Here is a 22,096-nt window from a genome sequence, read left to right as displayed (position 1 = left end):
CCTCTCCAACCTTTAGCCATGCCACTACATGGGGAAGGAATGAGGGCCTCACCCACAGAGGGGTGCTTCTAAAGGTATGATTTTTATTGCGAGTATACCATTGTAGAAGGCAATAGTGAAATTTAAACTTGATTTGGTCAAAAATACTTCAAAGAAAAAGTAGTTCATCAACTGTGGGTCACTGTTGTGTTAGTGGTGTGTGAATATACATGAATGCGTACAAACTGGATTAGTTAATATTGATGGTTGCTCTATGTTGCAACCCTCACCATTAGTGTGAGAATGTGGGTGTAAATGGGTAAATGCGACTGCAACCTAGATGTTAACAAATCCACTGTTTCATTTTGCAGGTATGTGAAAAAACATCAGGGTCGACTGCAGTTGAGTAGGTAGGGGTGGTCGGGGGTTCAGTCAACATATCCTGCAGTCACATGTTGATGTGTCTTTGGGCAAGATACTTAACTCCAGTTTTCTCCCATTGCTGCATCAATGGAATCAGAATGGGTATGGACGCATTTAAATTGGGTTAGCTAAGTGTGAGCTGCAGTATAAAAGTGCTACCTGATGACTAGAAAACACTAGACAAGCTCTAGTCCATTTACCATCTGGTCACATTTTAATCAAAAACCTGTATTATTTTAATACCACAGCTTCATATTTTAACAACATTTGAACTTCTAACCTTCAGTGTGAAGTCAGAAAAAAAAAAAATGTCTGCTGAGCTGTGTCAAGATTTTGGAACTATTTTGGCCACTGTGCTCGCCTCTGAAAGGTAAACTCCCCAGGATCCCTGTTAGTCACTGAAGCCATGATATGTTCTGCTGGGTGCCCCCGGGGGTCGTGCCACACGGGTGATGTGTTTGCCTGTCAGGTGGCTTGTGGTGAGAGTTAATCCTGTTGAAAATAGAAATGTTTTCTGCCCTGAGATAATGGAGGGAGGGGGGTGCAAGAGAGATGCGACCGGCCCCAAGGAGTCAGCCATCCATGTGCACAAGAAGAGATAGCCTAATCTTGTCACAGACGCAGGAGAAAGAGTGAAAGTCCCAGGCTATCAGTGGCAAAGACTTCTGCTCATGGAGATGATTTGTAAAATCATACTAGTGCAATATAAGAACTAAAAATAAAGTTCATTTTTCCCTCCCTGGAGACTTTGCAGCTATTGATCCATGCTACACACATACAAACACATGATTTTCCAGAATGCTTTCCATTTTTAATGTTTGTCTTTTAGTTGTTATCATCCCAAGTTTTTTGAAGGAGAATCACTCTTCTTCCTCTTCTCTAGCTCTGTCTTTCAGCTTAGCACCCTTGCTGCTTTTCCTCATAGTTTTACTTCACAGAGTATCTTACAACTCTGTATGCGCTACATAATGGGAGGGAGGTGGCAGCATTCTCTGAGGTCCTGTCAGTGTGACAGAGTGGCAGGAAAAATCTTTGCATGCCCGAGCTGACGGCTTTCGAGTGGGGAAACAATTCCCTCATCAGGCTGTGCTTTACTTTTAAAACACCCAGCAGCAGCTTTGATTGGGAGCTGATTTTCAGGTTGCACACAAGCAGCAACATGAGCCTTAATAAAAGGAAAGCCAAGCAAATGCTTGTAATTCCAGCCTGTTGTGCCTTTTGCCTAAATAGAACTGTGATTATTTGTTGGAGAGAGTCTGAACAATACAAAATATTTAGGCCTATTGAATCAGGCAGTTTGCGATCACAGTCTACTTTCAAAAGGTGCATTAAGGTTCAAAAAGGAATCATGAATAAAAAGCTCATGATTATTTTTTTTTTCCCCTAACCTTAAGATTTGACGGCACCATTGTTAAATCAGCCCACTTGTGCACAAAGCAATAGATGCAGGTTATAAATAACACAGAACCTTTCCTTCATAAAGGGGTCTTGTTTTGGCTTTGTTTTCATTCATGGCTGCTTTTTGAAAACTAAGTTGAAGTACATAAATCAACAGAAAGTCTAAGAAGTCAGCCAACAAAACATGCCTTTGAAAAACAACGATATTTAGGTATTAAAACATCCCCAGTATGACACGCATTGAGCATCCTAGTAGAGCAAATAACCTTAAATTGGTTCATCCATGCATCCATCCATCCATCCATCCATCCATCCATCCATTCATCATCCATCCACCATCCATGCACCCATCCATCCATCCATCCATCCATCCATGCACCCATCCATCAATCCATCCATCCATCCATCATCCATCCATCCATGCATCCATCCATCCATCCATCCATTCATCCATCCATCCATGCATCCCTCCATCCATCCATCCATCCATCCATCCATCCATGCACCCATCCATCCATCCATTCATCATCCATCCACCATCCATGCACCCATCCATCCATCCATCCATCCATCCATCCATGCACCCATCCATCCATCCATCCATCCATCCATCCATCCATCCATCCATGCATCCATCCATCCATCCATCCATCCATTCATCCATCCATCCATGCATCCCTCCATCCATCCATCCATCCATCCATCCATCCATCCATGCATCCATCCATCCATCCATCCATCCATCCATCCATTCATCCATCCATCCATGCATGCATCCATCCATCTATCCATCCATCCATCATCCATCCATCCATCCATCCATGCACCCATCCATACATCCATCCATCCATACATCCATCCATCCATCCATCCATGCATCCATCCATTCATCCATCCATCCATCCATCCATCCATCCATCCATCCATCCATCCATCCATACATCCATTTGCAAGTCAACCCTGGCATCCCTTTCTTCCATGTCTTCCACCCCCTCCTGGGGGATTCCAAGGCGTTCCCATGCCACAGGGAGGCGACCAAGAGGTATCCTGATCAGATGCCTGAACCCCCTTTAACTGTGCCCTTTTGATGTGAATGAGCAGTAGCTCAACTCTGACCTCCTTATACTTCCCCTAGAGCCCAACCCACCTCTGGAGGAGTCTTATTTAAACCATTTGAGTCGATGATATTCTTTTGGTCACTACCCAAAGCTCACGGCCATAGGTCAGGACTGGAACGATGATTGACCAGTAGAGTGGAAGGTCACCTCCAGGCTCAAGAGTTACAAGCTTCAGCAGCTGACAAGAACAATCGTTTCCTGGGTTCTTCACCAGTCAAAGCTTTATGTGAGAGTGGCAAAGAGAACGCCACTGTTGAATGAAACTCAGTACATCTGGACTAGAGTTCACCAAAAAGCATGTGGGAGACTCCATGGTCAAGTGGAAGAAAGTCCTTTGGTCTGATTACACCAAATTTGTGCTTTTTGGCTATCAGACAAGATGCTATGATTGGTGGGCATCAAATGCTGCACATCACCACAAACACACCATCCCCACTGTGAAGAATAGAGGTGCCAGCATGATATGGGGGTGATTCCCAGTAGCCAGCACTGGACTTGCTACTGACTTGAAGGGGGTGAATGTTCATGCAGTCATATTTTCATTTTATTGACATTACTTCGTGGAAATTAGTTTTGCTTTGACATTAAAGAGTTTTTTTTTTTTTTTTGTCAAAAAAGTCAAATTATATTGACCGTGATTGTTTCCTAAAGTCAATAGAAGGTTAAAACATCAAAGGAGGTGAACACTTTTTATCCACAAGTGAAATAAAGGATCAAGTGTGAAAGCAATTCTTTAATTAAAAAAAAAAAAAAAGATGGTGCTTTGAAATTATACCAAATGGGTGTGGCCAAAGTACTTTTTCCAAAATGGAAACTGTTGCACCAAGATTCTGTTGTTATCCTTCATTTTTTATGTGTTAAGATAATGTTTCCACATCGTATAAGATACAAAATAAACATTTACAATTTGCAGCTATATCTCAACAGCTGTTCATAAACTACATCCCCCATAACATGAAATTTCGGCTGAAATGCAGATGCTTGCAAAGATTCTGAAACCAAATATCAAACACTGAAATGGATTGTTTTTCCAGTAATGAGGCAGATGAGATGTAGAACATCTTGCAGAGGAAGAACAAGGTGTCACCCTCCCTGCCAACAACTCTGCAGACAAATTACTCCTGCACAGATGCTCCAGCATTTTGCTTTGGATCCAGGGTCTTACTTTTCACAGCCAGGAAATCAAAGGGAAGTTCATCCCTTTTGATATGAATGCATGAGCCATTTCTCTGTGTTTGTGTCAAATGTGGAGGATCAAATGTTTGCCAAGCCATTTTGATGATCTTTTGCCTTCTGCACTGTTTGCAGATAAATATGGTTCAGAAGGCTACAAAGGACTTTGTGGTTGTAAAAGTCAGAACAAATGGTCACAGTCTCTGTTTTTACACATGAAAAATTCTGTTCTACAAATTCAATTATTGTACAACATGATTATTAATGATTCCAACAGAAGCTCTTTTGTTTCTTGTTTTCCTTAATGAGGTATAAAATAATTTCTGGCATTTAAAAACTCTGAGCAGTCAAGATTTATTTGACATCTTTTAAATCTGAACATCTCTCACCCACAGAGAGGGAAATGAAGCATGTGGATAGTCCTAGCAGGAAGTGGATATGTGAAGTAAAAGATGAAATAGTGAAGGCTTCTTTTGCAAAGAGCTTTTGATATAAAAATCTGAGTTTTACTTGATCAGTTTAATAAAAATGGTATAAAACTACTTTTATACAAACCTTCAATAACCAGTTTTTAGCTTACAACATGCACAATGGGAATACTTCCATCCACCATAGTTCAATTTTAGAAAGCTTTTTTTTAGCAATTGTGACCGCCAATGAACAAAGTTCAATGAGACTTAATCTGAAGCATATTGTCGCATTGTCTTGATCAAACCTGTCATTTTGAATGACTTTGTATTGCAAGATCTTATTTTAACTTCATAATGTTCTGAATAATCTGTCCTTGGCCATATAAAGCAATTGGAATGGCTGCATGTATGAATGGTGCTCTATGAATACAACCGCCCTGCCGTTTGAGCTGGATTCTCAAGGATGCCAACACAATGCCTCACAAATATATCTAAGATAGAGAAACACAGCGTGGGGGTTCTACGCTTCTGAGAGGTATAAAAGTGTCTAAAAATGAACGTACAGTGATGGGTGGTTGTACCTGAAGTACCTTTAAAATGGACTCAGTTAAGCTAAAAGTTAGAGTGGAGATTTCTGCAAAATTTATTTAAAGATTCCTTAAATCAGCTGTTTTCAAAATGTGAGGCTTGCCTCCCCAGGGGGGCGCCACAGGACTTTGGGGAAGCCATAAACCACAAAAATTGTTTGCTAACTTGTACTGTGCATGCTGCAAATTGGACAGATTCACTGTTGATGTATAGTTAACTATTACAGTTAGGCTTTACCTGCATTGGTCCTAATTATTCTTGTTGACAAAGTTTTATACTTGCAAAGACATCAGAGTTAATTTTGTTGACCTAAACTATGACTAAAACTATTCGTCGACAGCCTTTATTTTCCATGACAAAAACTAAACTAAGACTAACAAAAATAAATCTGTGATGACTAAAACTGACAAAAACTAAGTTTAGTTTTTGTCAAGATGACTACAACTAGACTAAAATGTAATGTAGTTTTTGGCAGACATTCAAAATCTGTGATATTTCTCCACCGTGGGTGAATCTGTCAAAAAACAATGCATCTCTGGCTAGCCTGCCTCTCAGCTGTAGGAAGCAGGGATCCCAGCTTTAGCAGAGTGCATAGAACACACTAACAAGATTTGGTACCAGATTAAGGCAAGAGAATAAATGCTTGGACTAAAAGTTAAGACTAAATGTGAGGACTTTCTATGGACTAAAACTAGGCTAAAATGTTTTGAACGATAAAAACTAGATTACAACTAAAAAGGATAGAAATGACTAAAATGTGACTAAAACTAAAATGCATTTCATTTAAAGACTAACTAAAATTAAAAATAGCTGCCAAAATTAAAACAAAGAGACGTACAAGCAAATGACAGCATAAGGCTGTGTAAACCCTGGGGTCATGCTGAAAAAAAAGTCTAGTGACCAAACCAGGGGAATTTTTTTAACAACATGTTCAAGTAAATAAAACATCTCTAAGTTTATAAAATTGAACTTCGAAATACGATCCTCTCAAATATAAAAAAAATAAATAAAAAATGTTACGATCTGAATGTTGACCTTCTGATCAGAGTGTAGTGCTGTCTGTTTTCTGGCTCAAATCTCTGTTAAGGTGCTTTTAACAATCCAGAGACAACTGTGGCTGATAGATTTGGCAAATTTACCTCACGATGAACAAAAAGACATCATCTAACTGACTTTTAACTTTTTTTATAAAGGCAGTGACATCAGCTGACATCAGACTCTACTTAGGTGAACTGCTCTGTGATTTTATACTGTAGTGTTGGGGTCATTCCCCACTGTGGGCTTATAACATCACAAGCCCAAATATTGGCACCGCTCTAATCCAACCAAGCCAGGGAAGGGGTGAAAAACGACTGATTTCCTGGATGTTTAAAGACAGATGCAGACCAAAATATCCTAAAATATTAAATTGTTAGACTAAAAATGTCTAAATATGAAACATAATTGTTTGGATTTTTTTTTTTTTTTTTTTTTTAATGTAAAATCATATTTTCATGGCGATAGGGGCCACAGAATCATTTTTTTTTCTCCTAGGTGAGGCTCACTTTCCCACACTTTGAAATCCCCTGCCTTACAGCATTGGCATCTCACATTCTCAAGCATGCTCAGTGATCTAAACCTTTGATGTACATCCTCTAGTCTCATCAAATCTAACCAGCTCATCCTTGAGTCAGAGTGGACATTTGAAGAAAGTTTACGTTACATGTTTTTTATTTAATTGAATTACGTTGTAGAAATCTGTGCTCACTTTGAGATTTGCAGGTGGTTTTTGTAATCTTGTTGTCAAAAAAGCCAAATTATTTTGACCATGATTTGATTTATAAAATCAGTAAAAGGGTAGAACATCCAAGGGGGTGAGTATTTTTACAGACACTGTAGATTAAGGAGGAGATGGTCTGAATGGCTCATAATGGAGAGAAAGAGAGACTGAGAGTCTGTGATGTGGCCCTCCTGTGCAGACAGGAACTTCTTTGAATAATGGCACAAAAAGAGCCGATACAAAAAAAAAAAAGGTTAAGGACTTCTTTTTTGGTCAGTATTAGAACTATTGAAGACTTTTTGTTACAGAGTGATGATTTTTTACTTGTTGGTCCCAAAGAGATGGGAGTACAAGTCTGTGCAAAAACATCTTAGTCATTTTTTGTCATCATTGTTTATAGTCCCATATCTTTTGCTTTCAAGTTAAAGTGCCTTAACTGCAGCACACATACTCTTAAAGCAAGGTCTTCCTTAAATCAGTGGTTCCCAACTTTTTTGGCCCGTGACCCCCAAAATAAAGGTGCTAGAGACCGGGGACCCCCACTGTACCTGAAAGTGGTTGAACACAGCCATGCACATTCAAGAATAGTCATGTGGAAATAAGGCCATCCATAAGGGGCAATAAAGTGGGAGGTTTGTGGGACCCAGCCGGACTGGGGGCCTATGGAGGTCAGCAAAACCATGGTTCATTGTGAAGTTAAGCTGTGAAACCCATATTTTATATTTGACCTGAAAAGTAACCACTCTTATCAAAGCAACACATATTTTAATTTATTCATTTGTGTAGTAAATGTTAAAAAAATAATTAAAATGGGTTAAAATTGCTAAAATTGGTTGATAATGGTGATAAATTGTGAAAAGGTGATTCAATTATATTTTTATAGAACATAAATGTGTTAAAAGTGGCAAAAAATGGATAAAAGTGGCAAAAATGGGCACAAAGAGTGGTAAAAGGGGCTTAAAAAGTGGCTGAAATGGAAATGGTACAAAAAATGGTGGAAATTAGGTGGACTGGGATGAAAAATTGATATAAACTGGCAAAAAACTGGTGAAAATGAGTGTAAAAAGTAGATGATAGAGGTAACAATAAGCAGAAAGTGGCAAGAATTGGTTTAGAAGTGGCAAAAACAGGCAGAAAAAAGTGATGGAAATTGTTTAAAATGGACAAAAATAGGTTTTAAGTGGCAAAAATGTACTGAAATTGGCAAAATTTGTGTTAAAAAGTGACTAAAAAGGATTCAGATTTGATCAAATTAGTATAAAGTGGCAACAGTGTCATTTAAAAGTATTCTTAGTTTCTTTTAAGGCATCTGGTGACCCCCTCTCAGTGTCCCGTGACCCCAAAGGGGGTCCCGACCCCAAGGTTGAGAACCACCGCCTTAAACCATGTTTGGATCCTGACTGTGCACCACAAGTTGGATGTTTTGCAAGCTTTTAAAGACAAGTTGAGACAAAATAGATCAGAAATAGCTCTGGGCTTGTAGGGTTAATAAATTAGTCCTTGATTCAGAGTGGATATTTGTGCAAATTTTAGAGAAAATCCTTTAATTTGTTCTTCAGGTGTCGTGTTTAAAAGGTTGGCCACACATAAGGACAAGCCACAAACTTAAAGCCTCTGGCCCATTGCTATTGCTGGGCCAGGGGTATAATCAATTAATAATGGAAGGCACTGGTCACAGATTGATCTATGATGATTAAATGAAGAGTTAGAGTGACAAATAAGCACCTGTGAGATGTTAGAAAAAGTACTCCATGACTATTTAGGAATAATTGGGTGAAATAGGGTTGACCTTTGTGCTACTGTTGGACAAAGTGGCTCAGCATACTTGTTTTCTGTGATGTGTTTTATGAGGAATATGCATCTCATCTTGCTTTCTTTAAATGGGAATCTTTGTTTTGGAAAATGCACTAGGCTATTCCTGCAGCGTGCTGTCAGTCCTCTCCTTTGACACCTCCCCCCCTGCAGACAATTAAAATAACATAGAAGTGATCAATCTCAGTGCTGATGGTCCTTTTGCTTTTGTTGCACATAAAGAAACATCAATCTTCATTTCAGTCTGCTCCATAACCAGCTATAAATACCATCAGGAGCCTTCATCATACACTGCTTTGACTGGAATATCTTTGCTTATGCTATAAAAGCTATGAATATGAAATGCTAAGTGACGACTTTCTGAGATATTTTCTGACCAAGTGTTCCACTGTTGCTCTGCTCTTGCAGGTGGCTGATCAATTGAAGAGGGAATACTGTGAGGGGATGTGGATTAAGGGGAGACGTTGCCCATCTCACACCTCCAGCCTCCTGCCTTCTGCCCTGTAAGCAGCTCCAGCAGCTCCTTGGAATCAGCAGGCCAGCAGTTACTGCCTGTGAGTATTATTGCTCCACCCGCATTACGAGACGCTCCCGCTGATCAGCTAACAGGGCTCGGATTTCGACTTAAGTAAGAAAATCTGACATCATCTCTAACATTAATGCACTGAAATGTACTGGATCTGCAGGCCTTGTTGGACGTTATTAACACCAAACAGTTAAGGAAAGTTTAAGGAAAACATGGCAGCATCTTGCATGCAATAGTGTGAAAGTGCTATCATCAGGGGCTTAGGGAAGACTGCTCATATCACAGCTGTCAGAACAGGCTTCTCATATGTTGAAACATCTGATATCCTTATCTTATCTCAGTGTCGATCAGACTCACTGCAACACAAATGTCAGCCAAGCATCCCTCCAGTGCTTGAACTTCCAGATGGGCTTCAGTAGCCTCTAAAGCTGATTCTTGGACTTTTTCAAATATGAATTACCGTGCCCGAGAAAAATTGCATTGATTTTAAATGTTATTTTGTCCTATTTTAAGAGACATGTAACATGTTGGACGAGAAGGCCTGGCTCTCAGTCTCCGCTCTAATTCATCCCAAAGGTGTTCTATCAGGTCGAGGTCAGGACTCTGTGCAGGCCAGTCAAGTTCATCCACACCAAACTCTCTCATCCATGTCTTTATGGACCTTGCTTTGTGCACTGGTGCACAGTCATGTTGGAACAGGAAGAGGCCATCCCCAAACTGTTCCCACAAATTTTGGAGCATGGATTTGTCCAAAATCTCTTGGTATGCTGAAGCATTCAGAGTTCCTTTCACTGGAACTAAGGGGCCAAGCCCAGCTCCTGAAAAACAACCCCACACCATAATCCGCCCTTCACCAAACTTTACACTTGGCACAATGCAGACAGACAAGTACCGTTCTCCTGGCAACCGCCAAACCCAGACTCCTCCATCAGATTGCCAGATGGACTCCAGAGAACACGTCTCCACTGCTCTAGAGTCCAGTGGCAGCCTGCTTTACACCACTGCATCCAACGCTTTGCATTGCATTTGGTGATGTATGGCTTGGATGCAGCTGCTCGGCCATGGAAACCCATTCCATGAAGCTCTCTCCATACTGTTCTTGAGCTAATCAAAAGGCCACATGAAGTTTGGAGGTCTGTAACGACTGACTCCGCAGAAAGTCGGAGACCTCTGCAAACTATGCGCCTCAGCATCCTCTGACCCCGCTCAGTTATTTTACGTGGCCTAACACTTCGTGGCTGAGTTGCTGTCATTCCCAATCGCTCCCACTTTGTTCTAATACCACTGACAGCTGACTGTGGAATATTTGGAGCGAGGAAATTTCACCACTGGACTTGTTGCACAGGTGGCATCCTATCACAGTACCACGCTGGAATTCACTGAGCTCCTGAGAGCGACCCATTCTTTCACAAATGTTTGTAGCAACAGTCTGCATGCCTGGGTGCTTGATTTTATACACCTGTGGCCATGGAAGTGATTGGAACACCTGATTTCAATTATTTGGATGGCTGAGTGAATACTTTTGGCAATATAGTGTAGCATCAAATTTTCCTATTTGGCCATGATTTCAGGTCTTCTTGCTTGTACAACATCACCAAAAAAAGTTCTAAAAATTAGAGTGTTTTTTCTTTTAATACATTGTCATTTTTATTGAAATAAACACACTAATTTAGTTTAAAATAAATAAAATAAAATAAAACTTTAACTTGATTTTGATCAGACATGTGGCAATAGCTCCATGAAGTTTCTAAACCAGAATATCACGGCCATCATTAAATAATCTATATTAAAAAAAACATATGTATCTTTTCAGACCAGAATAAAAATAGTCTTTTTTTCTGCGTCTGGGCTGGTGTAACTCTGTATCATAAGGAGTAACATTCATTTTGACACTTGTAGGAAAAAAACTTGAGTGTTTGCTTCAGGAATGGTCATGGTTTTGTCTGTAGTCACAGGAAATCATAAATAGTATCCATTTTTATTTTATTGGGTACACCACTTAGAGTCTCATCTTGGAAAGGGTTAATTATTTTGTCTGAACTGTTTCAAAGTAAGTAAGTATGATTCATTTATACAGCCCTTTTCAAGAGCATGTTTTGGTTTAACCAATAGGCAAAGCATTTGCACAGTGCCTTGTGCTCCAAGGGGCCTCCAGGCCTAGAGACATGTTAAAATATTTAGATGTTTAAATGTGGTGAATATGAGTCAATGTTCTCCTGAGGTGATGAGTGAGTACTTCTGGGTATTTGGGCTTTGAAGCCCTCATGTTGGTCATTGCCTGGGGCCTCCAAGTGACTAAACCACCCCTGTTCACAGTAACGGATAAACATGAAAAAATAAAATCACATGAAGCAGGCAGACATGTTCAACAAAGGCAGGCATAAACAAATCGGTCTTCTGTTTCAAAATATCTTCTACTGAGTTCCCAGCTCATTGTTCCAAGGGCAGCAGATCCAGAAATTATAACCTGATTTTAAATACATATTCTTCTTTAGCTTCAAATCTGGATAAAGCACTATACAGTAGGTGTATAGTGCTTTGGCCATACCTGTTAATTATTGAATTCAGGTGTTTCAATCAGACCTGTTGCCACAAATCAAGCACCTAGCCATGCAGTCTCCAGTTGCAAACATTTTGTGGGACTCAACGGGTCATTCTGAAGAGCTCAGTGACTTCAAGGGAGACACTGTGATGGAAAACAAAAGACAGTTTGGGAAATGTCATCCCTGCTGGTCATGCATAAACTGGAAGTGTTTAGGAACAACAGCAACTCAGCCAGGAAGTGGAAGACCATGTAAAATCACAGAGTGATTCTGCATAAAAGTCGCAAACACTCTGCCAACTACATGCAACCCTTATATCACCAAGTCTAAAGCCAAGCATCAGATCGCATTGGATGTGGTTTTGATCTTAATGCTTCAGCATACCAAGAGATTTTGGACAATGCTATGCTTCCAACTTTGTGGCAACACGTTGGGGAAGGACCTTCTAGCAAGACTGTGTCCCATTGCACAAAGCAAGAACTGTAAAGACATGGATTGGTGAGTTCTGTGTAGAAACAGTTGACTGGCCCACACAGTGCCCTGACCTCAACCCCATGGAGCACGCTTGGGATCAACTGGGGTGGAGATTTCAAACCAGGCCTTCTCGTTTAACATCAGTGCCTGACCTTATGAATGGTCAATGGAATAAATGGGCACAAATTCCCACAGAAACAAGAAGAGTGGAGGCTGTTTTATTTGGAAAAGGTGGACCAACCCCATATGAAAGTACATTTATTTGAATATCATTACAGTCCGTGTTGGTGTAATGGTCAGCCGGCCTGATACTTTAGATAGACTTTACTCCATGCAGAAAGCCTTTATTATAATAGCAAAACCATTAAAATAACACACGCTCCAACCATTGATGTCTTCCTAATGAACTAAAAAAAAAACAAAGAAAAAAAAAAAAAAACATTTGTAATGTGACAACACCTACATTTTATTGCCAAAAGTATTCACTCAGCCATCCAAATAATTGAAATCAGGTGTTCCAATCACTTCCATGGCCACAGGTGTATAAAATCAAGCACCCAGGAATGCAGACTGTTGCTACAAACATTTGTGAAAGAATGAGTCGCTCTCAGGAGCTCAGTGAATTCCAGCGTGGTACTGTGATAGGATGCCACCTGTGCAACAAGTCCAGTGGTGAAATTTCCTCGCTCCAAATATTCCACAGTCAGCTGTCAGTGGTATTATAACAAAGTGGAAGCGATTGGGAATGACAGCAACTCAGCCACGAAGTGTTAGGCCACGTAAAATAACTGAGCGGGGTCAGAGGATGCTGAGGCGCATAGTTCGCAGAGGTCTCCGACTTTCTGCGGAGTCAGTCGTTACAGACCTCCAAACTTCATGTGGCCTTTTGATTAGCTCAAGAATAGTGTGTGGTGTAAAGCAGGCTGCCACTGGACTCTAGAGCAGTGGAGACGCGTTCTCTGGAGTGATGAACTGTGCTTCTATATCTGGAAATCTGATGGAGGAGTCTGGGTTTGGCAGTTCGAGGAGAACGGTACTTGTCTGACTGCATTGTGCCAAGTGGAAAGTTTGGTGGAGGGGGGATTATGATGTGGGGTTGTTTTTCAGGAGCTGGGCTTGGCCCCTTAGTTCCAGTGAAAGAAACGCTGAATGTTTCAGCATACCAAAAGATTTTGAACAATTCCATGCACCCAACTTTGTGGGAACAGTTTGGGGATGGCCTCTTCTTGTTCCTACATGACTGTGCACCAGTGCACAAAGCAAGGTCCATAAAGACATGGATGAGAGAGTTTGGTGTGGATGAACTTGACTGGCCTGCACAGAGTCCTGACCTCAACTTGATAGAACACCTTTGGGATGAATTAGAGCGGAGACTGAGAGCCAGGCCTTCTTGTCCAACATCAGTGTGTGACCTCACAAATGCACTTCTGGAAGAATGGTCAAAAAATCCCATAAACACACTCCTAAACCTTGTGGAAAGCCTTCCTGGAAAAGTTGAAGCTGCAAAGGGAGGACTGACGTCATATTAAACCCTATGGATTAGGAATGGGATGTCACTTAAGTTCATATGCAAGTAAAGGCAGGTGAGCAAATACTTTTAGCAATATAGTGTAAATATATATATACAGCCAATAGTTTGCTGTCACAAAAAAAAAAAAAAAAACAGAGAAAGAGAAGCCATGTGAGAATGTACATTTCCCCAACACTGGTTAACAGGCCACTGAGCAGACATTCATCCGTATTATTCACCAAAGTGCTGTCTTCCATTTGGAAAGTCTGCTGCTTCTCCTTCAGTTGTACTCTTGAAACAAAACTCTGCTACTGAGTCACTGTATCGAAGTTATTGAGTGGGCAGGTTTGTGTCTTTTCCCTCATATGGTGGCAGGGCTAATGGTTGGACAGTGAGGAGTTTTTTTGTGAAAATTAAAGGTAAAAAGCAAGTCCAAGCCTGTAAGTGAGACAATAACAAGCTAAAGGAAGTTATGGCCAGTCAGTGTGAACACAGAGCTAAGAACAACAAAACCAAAGAGTTTTTATTAAGGAAGATATAACCACAATTTTTTTCTACAAATGTTAAATATTATTCTTTTGGGCCTCCAGTGTGTTTAAAGCTTTTCCATCTCTACAACTGAAGTTCACCTCATGTTTAAAAAAGGTGGTTCGTATAACACAGTTCAACCTGTTTTCACTCTGATTACTGCAGTACCACAAATTCTCTGAAGTCTCCTTTTCTTAATCAACAACAGGAAATATTATTTACAACCATCAATGAAAAAAATCCCTCCCAAAACCGCAATCCTCTGCTCTCAGAGGTAATGCAATTTGATAAGCATTACAGCAGTAACCCTTTCTGACAGCACAAGGATGAATTATTTATCAGCACTGAAGTGATTTTTACACCCACTTGTGCACTGGCTCTCTATCTGCGCTGCCTTTTAAAACAGGGTTGAAATTTTTACCATGTGATTAAGATTAACAACAGCAGAGAAACGTCTGTTGGATACATGATCCATTCAAACACGTCTGCATACAGATGAAAAAATAGTCTTCCTGATTGCCACTATTCATGTCAGATTATATAGGACTGGTATGCAAGTCCTTGATTGCACTCCATGAGAAGGGTTAAACAGCTGATCTCGATTATGTGCTGCCAAAGAAGGTGTAGAATCATTATCTTCAATCACCTCATGGTTTCATACATGCGGTGCATGATGGGTAAAATATGAGAAAAGATAAGAGCATATATTTACAAATTGAGATATCATGGTGTTGTATTCACTGGGTGTGTGATCCTTGGCTATCCAGTCTGCTAATTCTCACTAGGAAAAAGATACAACATCCTTGTAAGCCTTACTCAGGTTTTCACCATTGTATACTATATGGACAGTCCCTCGTGAAGCGAGGCAGAAGAACTTTATGAAGAATGCCTGCTGGTGACATTATATGGAGCCAATGCACAGAAAGGACTTAGCCACGCAGCCTTTGATAGCTTGCCTTTTCTACCACATTGCCATCACCCAAACCCATTAACACCCATGTTAAAACTATTTTGACATCAGAAATATGTGTCTTTACATATGTTGGTTGGAGTCTGTCCAAGTATCTGGGTATGTGGATGAAAGTTTTTCAGTCCTTGGTCCATCCGGTCTTACTGTACACTTGTGAGGTCTGGATGTTGACTGAAGGCCAGAGGTGCCAACTGGACTCCTTTTTTACAACTTCTCCTTGGCCCAACTTTGGGTATCGTTGGCAAAACCGTCTGTCTAATGCTGAAGTGTTCAGGAGAGTGAGGATGGGAAGGGTCAGCTGCCTGATACAGGAGTGGTAGATTTGTTTTTATGGGCACTTGGCGCACTTTCCCGGGCCTGATCCAGCTCACTGCATACTGGGTGCCAAGGACCTAGTGGGCTTAGACCAGTGATTCTAGACTGATGCAGCTATAGGACCCATCATCTACCATAATGTGAAGTAGGAACCAAAACTTCTGATTCTCCTGAAATTAATTCAGCAAAAAATGTGAAAATTTGGACTTGGAAGGAACACAACAAGAGGCTGACAAAGACACTGGCCAACATTTTGGGAGGATATGCATGCAAACATTTAATTTCACTACTTTTGTCATTATAACACATTTTGGTTGGTCAAGATAACAGGATAAATAAGGGAAAATCTCTAGAAAATAATCAAAATTAACTAGTTTTCCTCCAAAATAAAGTATACAGATAGATGTCTGCCTAGGGCAGTAATACTCAACTCTCAGCTCTCGAGCTGCCTGTGGCTCTTTAGTGACCAGCTGTGGCTCTTTTAAGGGTTCCATTAAAAAAAAATCCTCCCGAAATCTTTTATAAAGGTAAAAACTGTCAGCAGTAAAGACTCTTTCAATAAATCATATCAATAAATCTAATTCCACACAAAGAAGACAGACTTTAACTGCCAAATTCAAATGAAAACTTGCATATTATTACCATCAGATCTGCACTGGACAGAGGAACATGCGTTAAAGAGCGCAGAGGAAGTCTGATGATGACGTGTCTCTTCAGTAAGTTAATTCATAGAGGTGTGCTGTCTCGTGTTAAAAGTGAAGCTTCAGGGGCACGCCGGTAGTCAAGTGGTTATGGCGCACACCATGTATGTGGGCAGCCGGGGTTCAAATCTGGCCTGAGGCCCTTTGTCGCATGTCTCTCCCCCACTTTCGTCCCTGTTTCCGAGTCTATCCATTGTCCTCCTCTATCCAATAAAGGTGCGAAAAGGCCTAAAAACAAAACTTTACAAAAAAAAAAAAAAAAAAAAGTGAAGCTTCTAATGCCCTCGTTGTAACAGGTTTCTTCAGTCACTTCTTGCCAATGCGCTCCCATACTCATATTTGATGATGATTTCTGTGATGTACATCATCAACGAGCCAAACACACACGGATCACATTTTCAAATAATGTAAAATTGAGTCAAACTTGTCCAAACTTGGGTGTTTTATTTGATCGTAAATGTACTAGTAATAATTACTGTCAAAAAGGCAGAATCAAAAAAATGAAAGCAACAAACTGGCAGAGCAGAACGATTTGTGGGGGTAGCTGCAGGTGTGAGGCAGGGCCGTTTTCGGCCATTTGGAGGCCCAAGGCAAAGACCATTATGGGGACCCTTCCCCTTTGGCTAAAAGCAATAATAGTTAAAGAGGAAAAAAATGGCAAGCATCCCTTTAAGTTAACAGAGTCACAGAACTACAGTAAATGTCAAAAATATGAAATATAAATATCCAGGCACCCATAATTCATCAGTTCTTTGAAAAGCTTCTCATAGCTGTAAGTCAGCACATTCTGATATTTTAAAAAAGACTTCAGTCCAGGTGAAACTGACATAAATAAAAACATGCTTATCATCTGTGAATCTATCCTTTCTTCCGACACTATACAGACATTTTTATGTAGCCTATTTCATCCCATTTAACAACACAATAATCAACCAATTCACTGTTTTATTACAACTATGGATAGATTGATTATCACATCCCTGGTTTTGGAATGTGGCTCTCGCAGAAGTATTTTTAAGACAATGTGGCTCTTGGGCAGAATAAAGTTGAGTACCACTGGCCGAGGGCTTCAATATTGAAGATATTTTGCCTTTTTTTGTTTATCATTTCATGTATTTAATTTTTCCTGAAACCCGTTCGTGACCCACTGAAAACAGTCCCATGACCCACTTCTGGGTCCCGACCCACCAGTTGAGAACCAGTGATAAATACCACTGAGAAATGTCATGTAGACCAGTGATTGCCAACCTTGTTTCCCCCCGAGCCCCCACATTTGTATCCCAAAAAAGTTGAGGGCTTTAAACCCAAACAAGGAAAAAGGTGATTGGCAGCAAAAATCAAAACAAGTTTTTAATTGTTTAACTAACTCTAAGACAATAGGTTAACATATTTTTCTCACTAATAGACCTTTTTAAAGCTGATATATTAAGTGTTTAGTCATGATTTTAGTTATTATTTGCTATCTAATTTAGACAACCTCAGAGCAGACAAGCCTTTTGATCTCTGGGTCCTAGACCTCAGTTTTGGAACCAATGATTTAGACTATGGCAAGGCACATATAAGCTAGAATAATAATATCTCACCTACTGTGAAGTTTATTTCAATACCTGTTGATGAAACTGTAAAAAAACAATCTAGTTTTTACAATAATATCAGGCTGCCTCTTGTTCTGGCTAAAGTGAAAACAGTCCATATTTATGTTCACTTTTGCCAGCAATGTATCCTTTTTTTATGTATAGCAATGCCCTGCAGTACTACGCTTTTCTTAGATACAAGTGGGGGGGGCTTCAACTAAAATGGGTAGGAACCACTGATCTAACACTATGCCCAAAGGGTGACTCAATTAAGACTAAATTTTATGTCTAATAAGCAAAATAGTTGACTCATCTTATAGTTTCAAACGCTGGACTGTCTTTTTTTCACGCTCCATTAAGCCCTATTGATCCATTTTCACAGATATTCACTCTTTGTTACTGCCCTACTTTTACCAGGCTGGCGTTTAATTACACCGTTTCTGATGACTCATACTGGCTCAACCTTCCTTAACTTGTTTCAATTGATTCTTTTTGCTAGAGATTGCCAGGATATTGACTGAAACTCTTTTCATGACAAGCTTGTCTTATCTTTGACTTAACTCAGTATTGCTCAAATAGAACCATGAAAACAGCCAAGTCAGATAAATAATAAAGATATATTAGGCTTGTGTCCCTCAGCTATATGTCCAGCAGAATGCAGCAATCTCCCAGCAGACATCTCTGCTTTTCAGGGGAACATTACAGGAAGTGCCATCACTTTAGCTCTTCTGTGTCAATTGCTCCAAAATGGCCAATTTCCTGTCTAGGATGTGTGTTTTCACATTTTTATCATCCCCCGCCATAGTTATCCAGTTGCACTTAGGGCCATCAGTCATCGATGCTGCGTTGAGAGGAAGCCGATGTGCAGTAAAACTGACGGACGGCCTTCCGCATGACTGAGGATGTATGAGACGTGCAGGCGAGCTGGTGGGCCTTTTTTATATTGTATTTTCAGGGCTGCTATATAGGTGCCAACAGGGAAAATAGCTTTGCTTACCATTGCCTCTGCCTGAATCTGGTGTCTCAATCTTTGGGGGATAAAGTAAGTGACATGCTTTTCTTTAGAGGCTCACCAATATTTTAACAGCGAGTTTACAGTGGTTTTACCACTGTAGTGGTTTTAAAAACATGATGAAAACAAAGGACTCATTTAGATTACACATCTCATTGACAATGTATGGCCCCAATGTTTTCTAAAAATGTAAAGCAGTAGATTTTTTTACCAAGTTGATAACTGGCATGTTGCCATCAAGACAGATCTTATTCCCAACTCATCAAACAGACATGTTTACATACAGTTATAAAAAGTCAATTGATTGTTTGTCAGACAAAAAGTGATCTTTTAAAATGAATGCGGATGTGTTTGTCCTATTGAAATCACACTTAATGGAATTTTTCAAAATCAGACTAACACATCTAGATAACACGGCTGAAGATGCACTCACCGGCCACTTTATTAGGTACACCTTCCTCGAACCAAGTTAGACTTCTTTTTGATTTCAGATTTGCCTAAATTCTTCAGCCATAAGTTCAACAAGGTTCCTCAGAGATTTTGGTCCATATTGACATGATGGCATCATGCAGTTGCAGCAGATTTACCGGCTGCACATCCATGATGCGAATCTCCTGTTTCACCACATCCCAAAAGTGCTCTGCTGGATTGATTGCTGAGTTTGGTCAGAATGTGAAAATCTAGACCATAATCAGCTCAATTGCCTTTCAGTGTGTATCCTGCTTAACCTCACCTTGTTACTTTTATCTTCTAAATCCATAACCTTGCAAAGCAGATGGATGCCTGTTTCCGTGTTTCTCACTGGCGAATCCATCTTGCAAAGCTCTCGTCTGAACCGTTTGGGCCCGGTTAGAAAGTGACAGGATCAATCAGCGACGAGGGGCAGTACTTTCGGGTGCAGCGGAGTCGTGACCTAAGCAAGCAGCAACAGCAGGCTGGTGCAACTGTGGCGGGAAACATTAGCTAGGATGCTGCTAAAGTGCCAGTTTAATCAGAACTTGACGACATTTCTTCGTTAAAAGAAGAATAAAGAACAGCAGTGAGTTGTTTTCTTTTCAAAAACGACAAAAGTCATGTACTGACATATCCACAGTCGCCCTGTTTCGTGTTATGCAGTTCTCTATGGAGTTCAGGGATGCACCTTGGTACGGCTACGTCACGTGTTTTGTTGCTCTGATTGGCCCGTAAAGATGTGACAGACAGAATGCTCATCCAATCACACTCCGAGTTTTTTTCAATGGCTCTGCCCTTTCCCAAACATTGTCTATGACAGGTGTGTCAGGTTACTAAATCCATCATCAAGCCAAAAAAGCAAAATTATACATCCGCATGTATTTTCTCTCATTGTTTAAAATTCTAATGACAGGAGATATCTATTTGTCTCATACATCAGGATAAAACCTGTCAAAAACCTTTTTCCATTCGTCTAAGAGTGCAGATTTTACATTCTACTCCACAAGAGAACTGCCATGTAGAGCATCAGAAAATGATTCATCATTTGCATAAGAACAATGAAGGGACACCTCTCATGAAGCTCTAATGAGAAACGTTCTTGTTCGATGGCTTGCCCTCCACCTTGCATACAAAACCCACCACTACTTGACCTTTGAAATGTGAACATTCTCCTCTGCACGAAACTGCATCCATGTCTGCCAGACAGGGATGGAATGCAAACTAAAACCTCCAAATGCCATTTAGTTAATGGCTGTGAGTCACTGTTGCAAAATTATCGAGAGCAGAGAAGCCTCCTGATCTCAGCAGCTTACTTCTGAAAATTACCGTAGAAAATTCTAAACACCAGTGCATGTTCAGGCTTTGAATTATTGTTGGGTGAAATTCCCACCAGCCTCTTTGATTCCATCTAGCATGTTTTAAAAATGCTGCCCTGTCAGTTTTCAAATACTCGTGCATATCATTTGACATGCTGGCTGTATTTGATTGATCTGAAATTCAAGAATTTCTCCTCAAAGAACGGCCGAGTGGAGCCGCCTGTTTGTTTTCTCGATACCTGCTTCATAATTATTTTCTCATGCTTTAGGCCAGAGCATCTTTCTTTGTCCAATTAGAGACTATTTCCCTCCAGTTTGATTCTCTCCTTTCCAATATGAGTTGTCAAAAAGCAGATAATTAGATTCCAATTTCACCAAAGGATATATTTGTACCAGGTGTCTAAAATCAAATAAGCTACACTGGAATCTTCATCGGTATTTTAAGAGAATCAGTGTTAGCTCTCAGAACAAAATACTTTACAAGATACACCTGCCTGGACTGACATTTAAAGCTGTTTTGACAAATAACAGTTTTGACAGCAGTGCTTTCCAAATCTACCTCCAAGCTGGGTGCTGGAGCTATTTGTAAGAGAAAACGAAGGAAGAAATATTGTTTCTTAAATGCAATCTCTTCAGACAATGCAATAAATAAGATAGCATGAAGACAATATGCACAGTAAAATATCCATCACTATCAGGCACAGCTATACCTTGCATTTAAACAGCAGACTTTGTTGTTTGGTGTTGTATTTTTAGACTTGTCTTCTTGACATCGTGTCAGGGAGACTCGGCTAATTTCCTGTTCAGCTGTGATGCAGTTTGATATCTGAATCTAGTCACTGTCAGACCCTTTTCTGGGATTCTTTCTTCACCATATTGCTCTGACGCTGACTGTCTACAGGAAAATAATATTAAAATATGTGTAGGTAACTTCATTGAAGTTCTGAGCCTGAATGCAATGCAGGGAAACGACACAGAAGGTGAAGTGTTATTTCCATAGACCTAACTATCTGTGTAGAAGCTAAATAAAGTGTATTTACAACCAACATTTTATGATTTAGGCTCCTCTTAAATAAGACTGAAATGGCAGAAATAGTTGATAATGAAAAAATAACATTGCTGGTTTATACTGGATCATGTTGTTTCATATCTCATCATTTTTGTAGCATCTTGCAGCATGTTTTAATTGAACAAAGCACTCAGGACTAAACTGTGACATTGTGTTGTAACATATGTGTATCATCAGCATATCATGTCCTATTCATGTTGTAACATACTGTCTTGTCTAGTATCGTATCATACCATGTCTTATTGTATCATATTATACTGTACACAACTACACTATGTCATATTTTATATTGTATCCAATCATTAAATGTCAGATCTTATCATATACACGGTATGGCTATTAAATAATGAGACTGTACTCATGAGATGCATTAATGCATCAATACATTAATGGATGTGTTTTAGCACATCTTTTCATAAACTCCCCCAACATACAAACTTTTAAA

This window comes from Cheilinus undulatus, linkage group 9 (assembly GCF_018320785.1).
Source record: "Cheilinus undulatus linkage group 9, ASM1832078v1, whole genome shotgun sequence".
Lineage (NCBI taxonomy): Eukaryota > Metazoa > Chordata > Actinopteri > Labriformes > Labridae > Cheilinus > Cheilinus undulatus.
Note: the sequence above shows the minus strand (reverse complement) of the source record.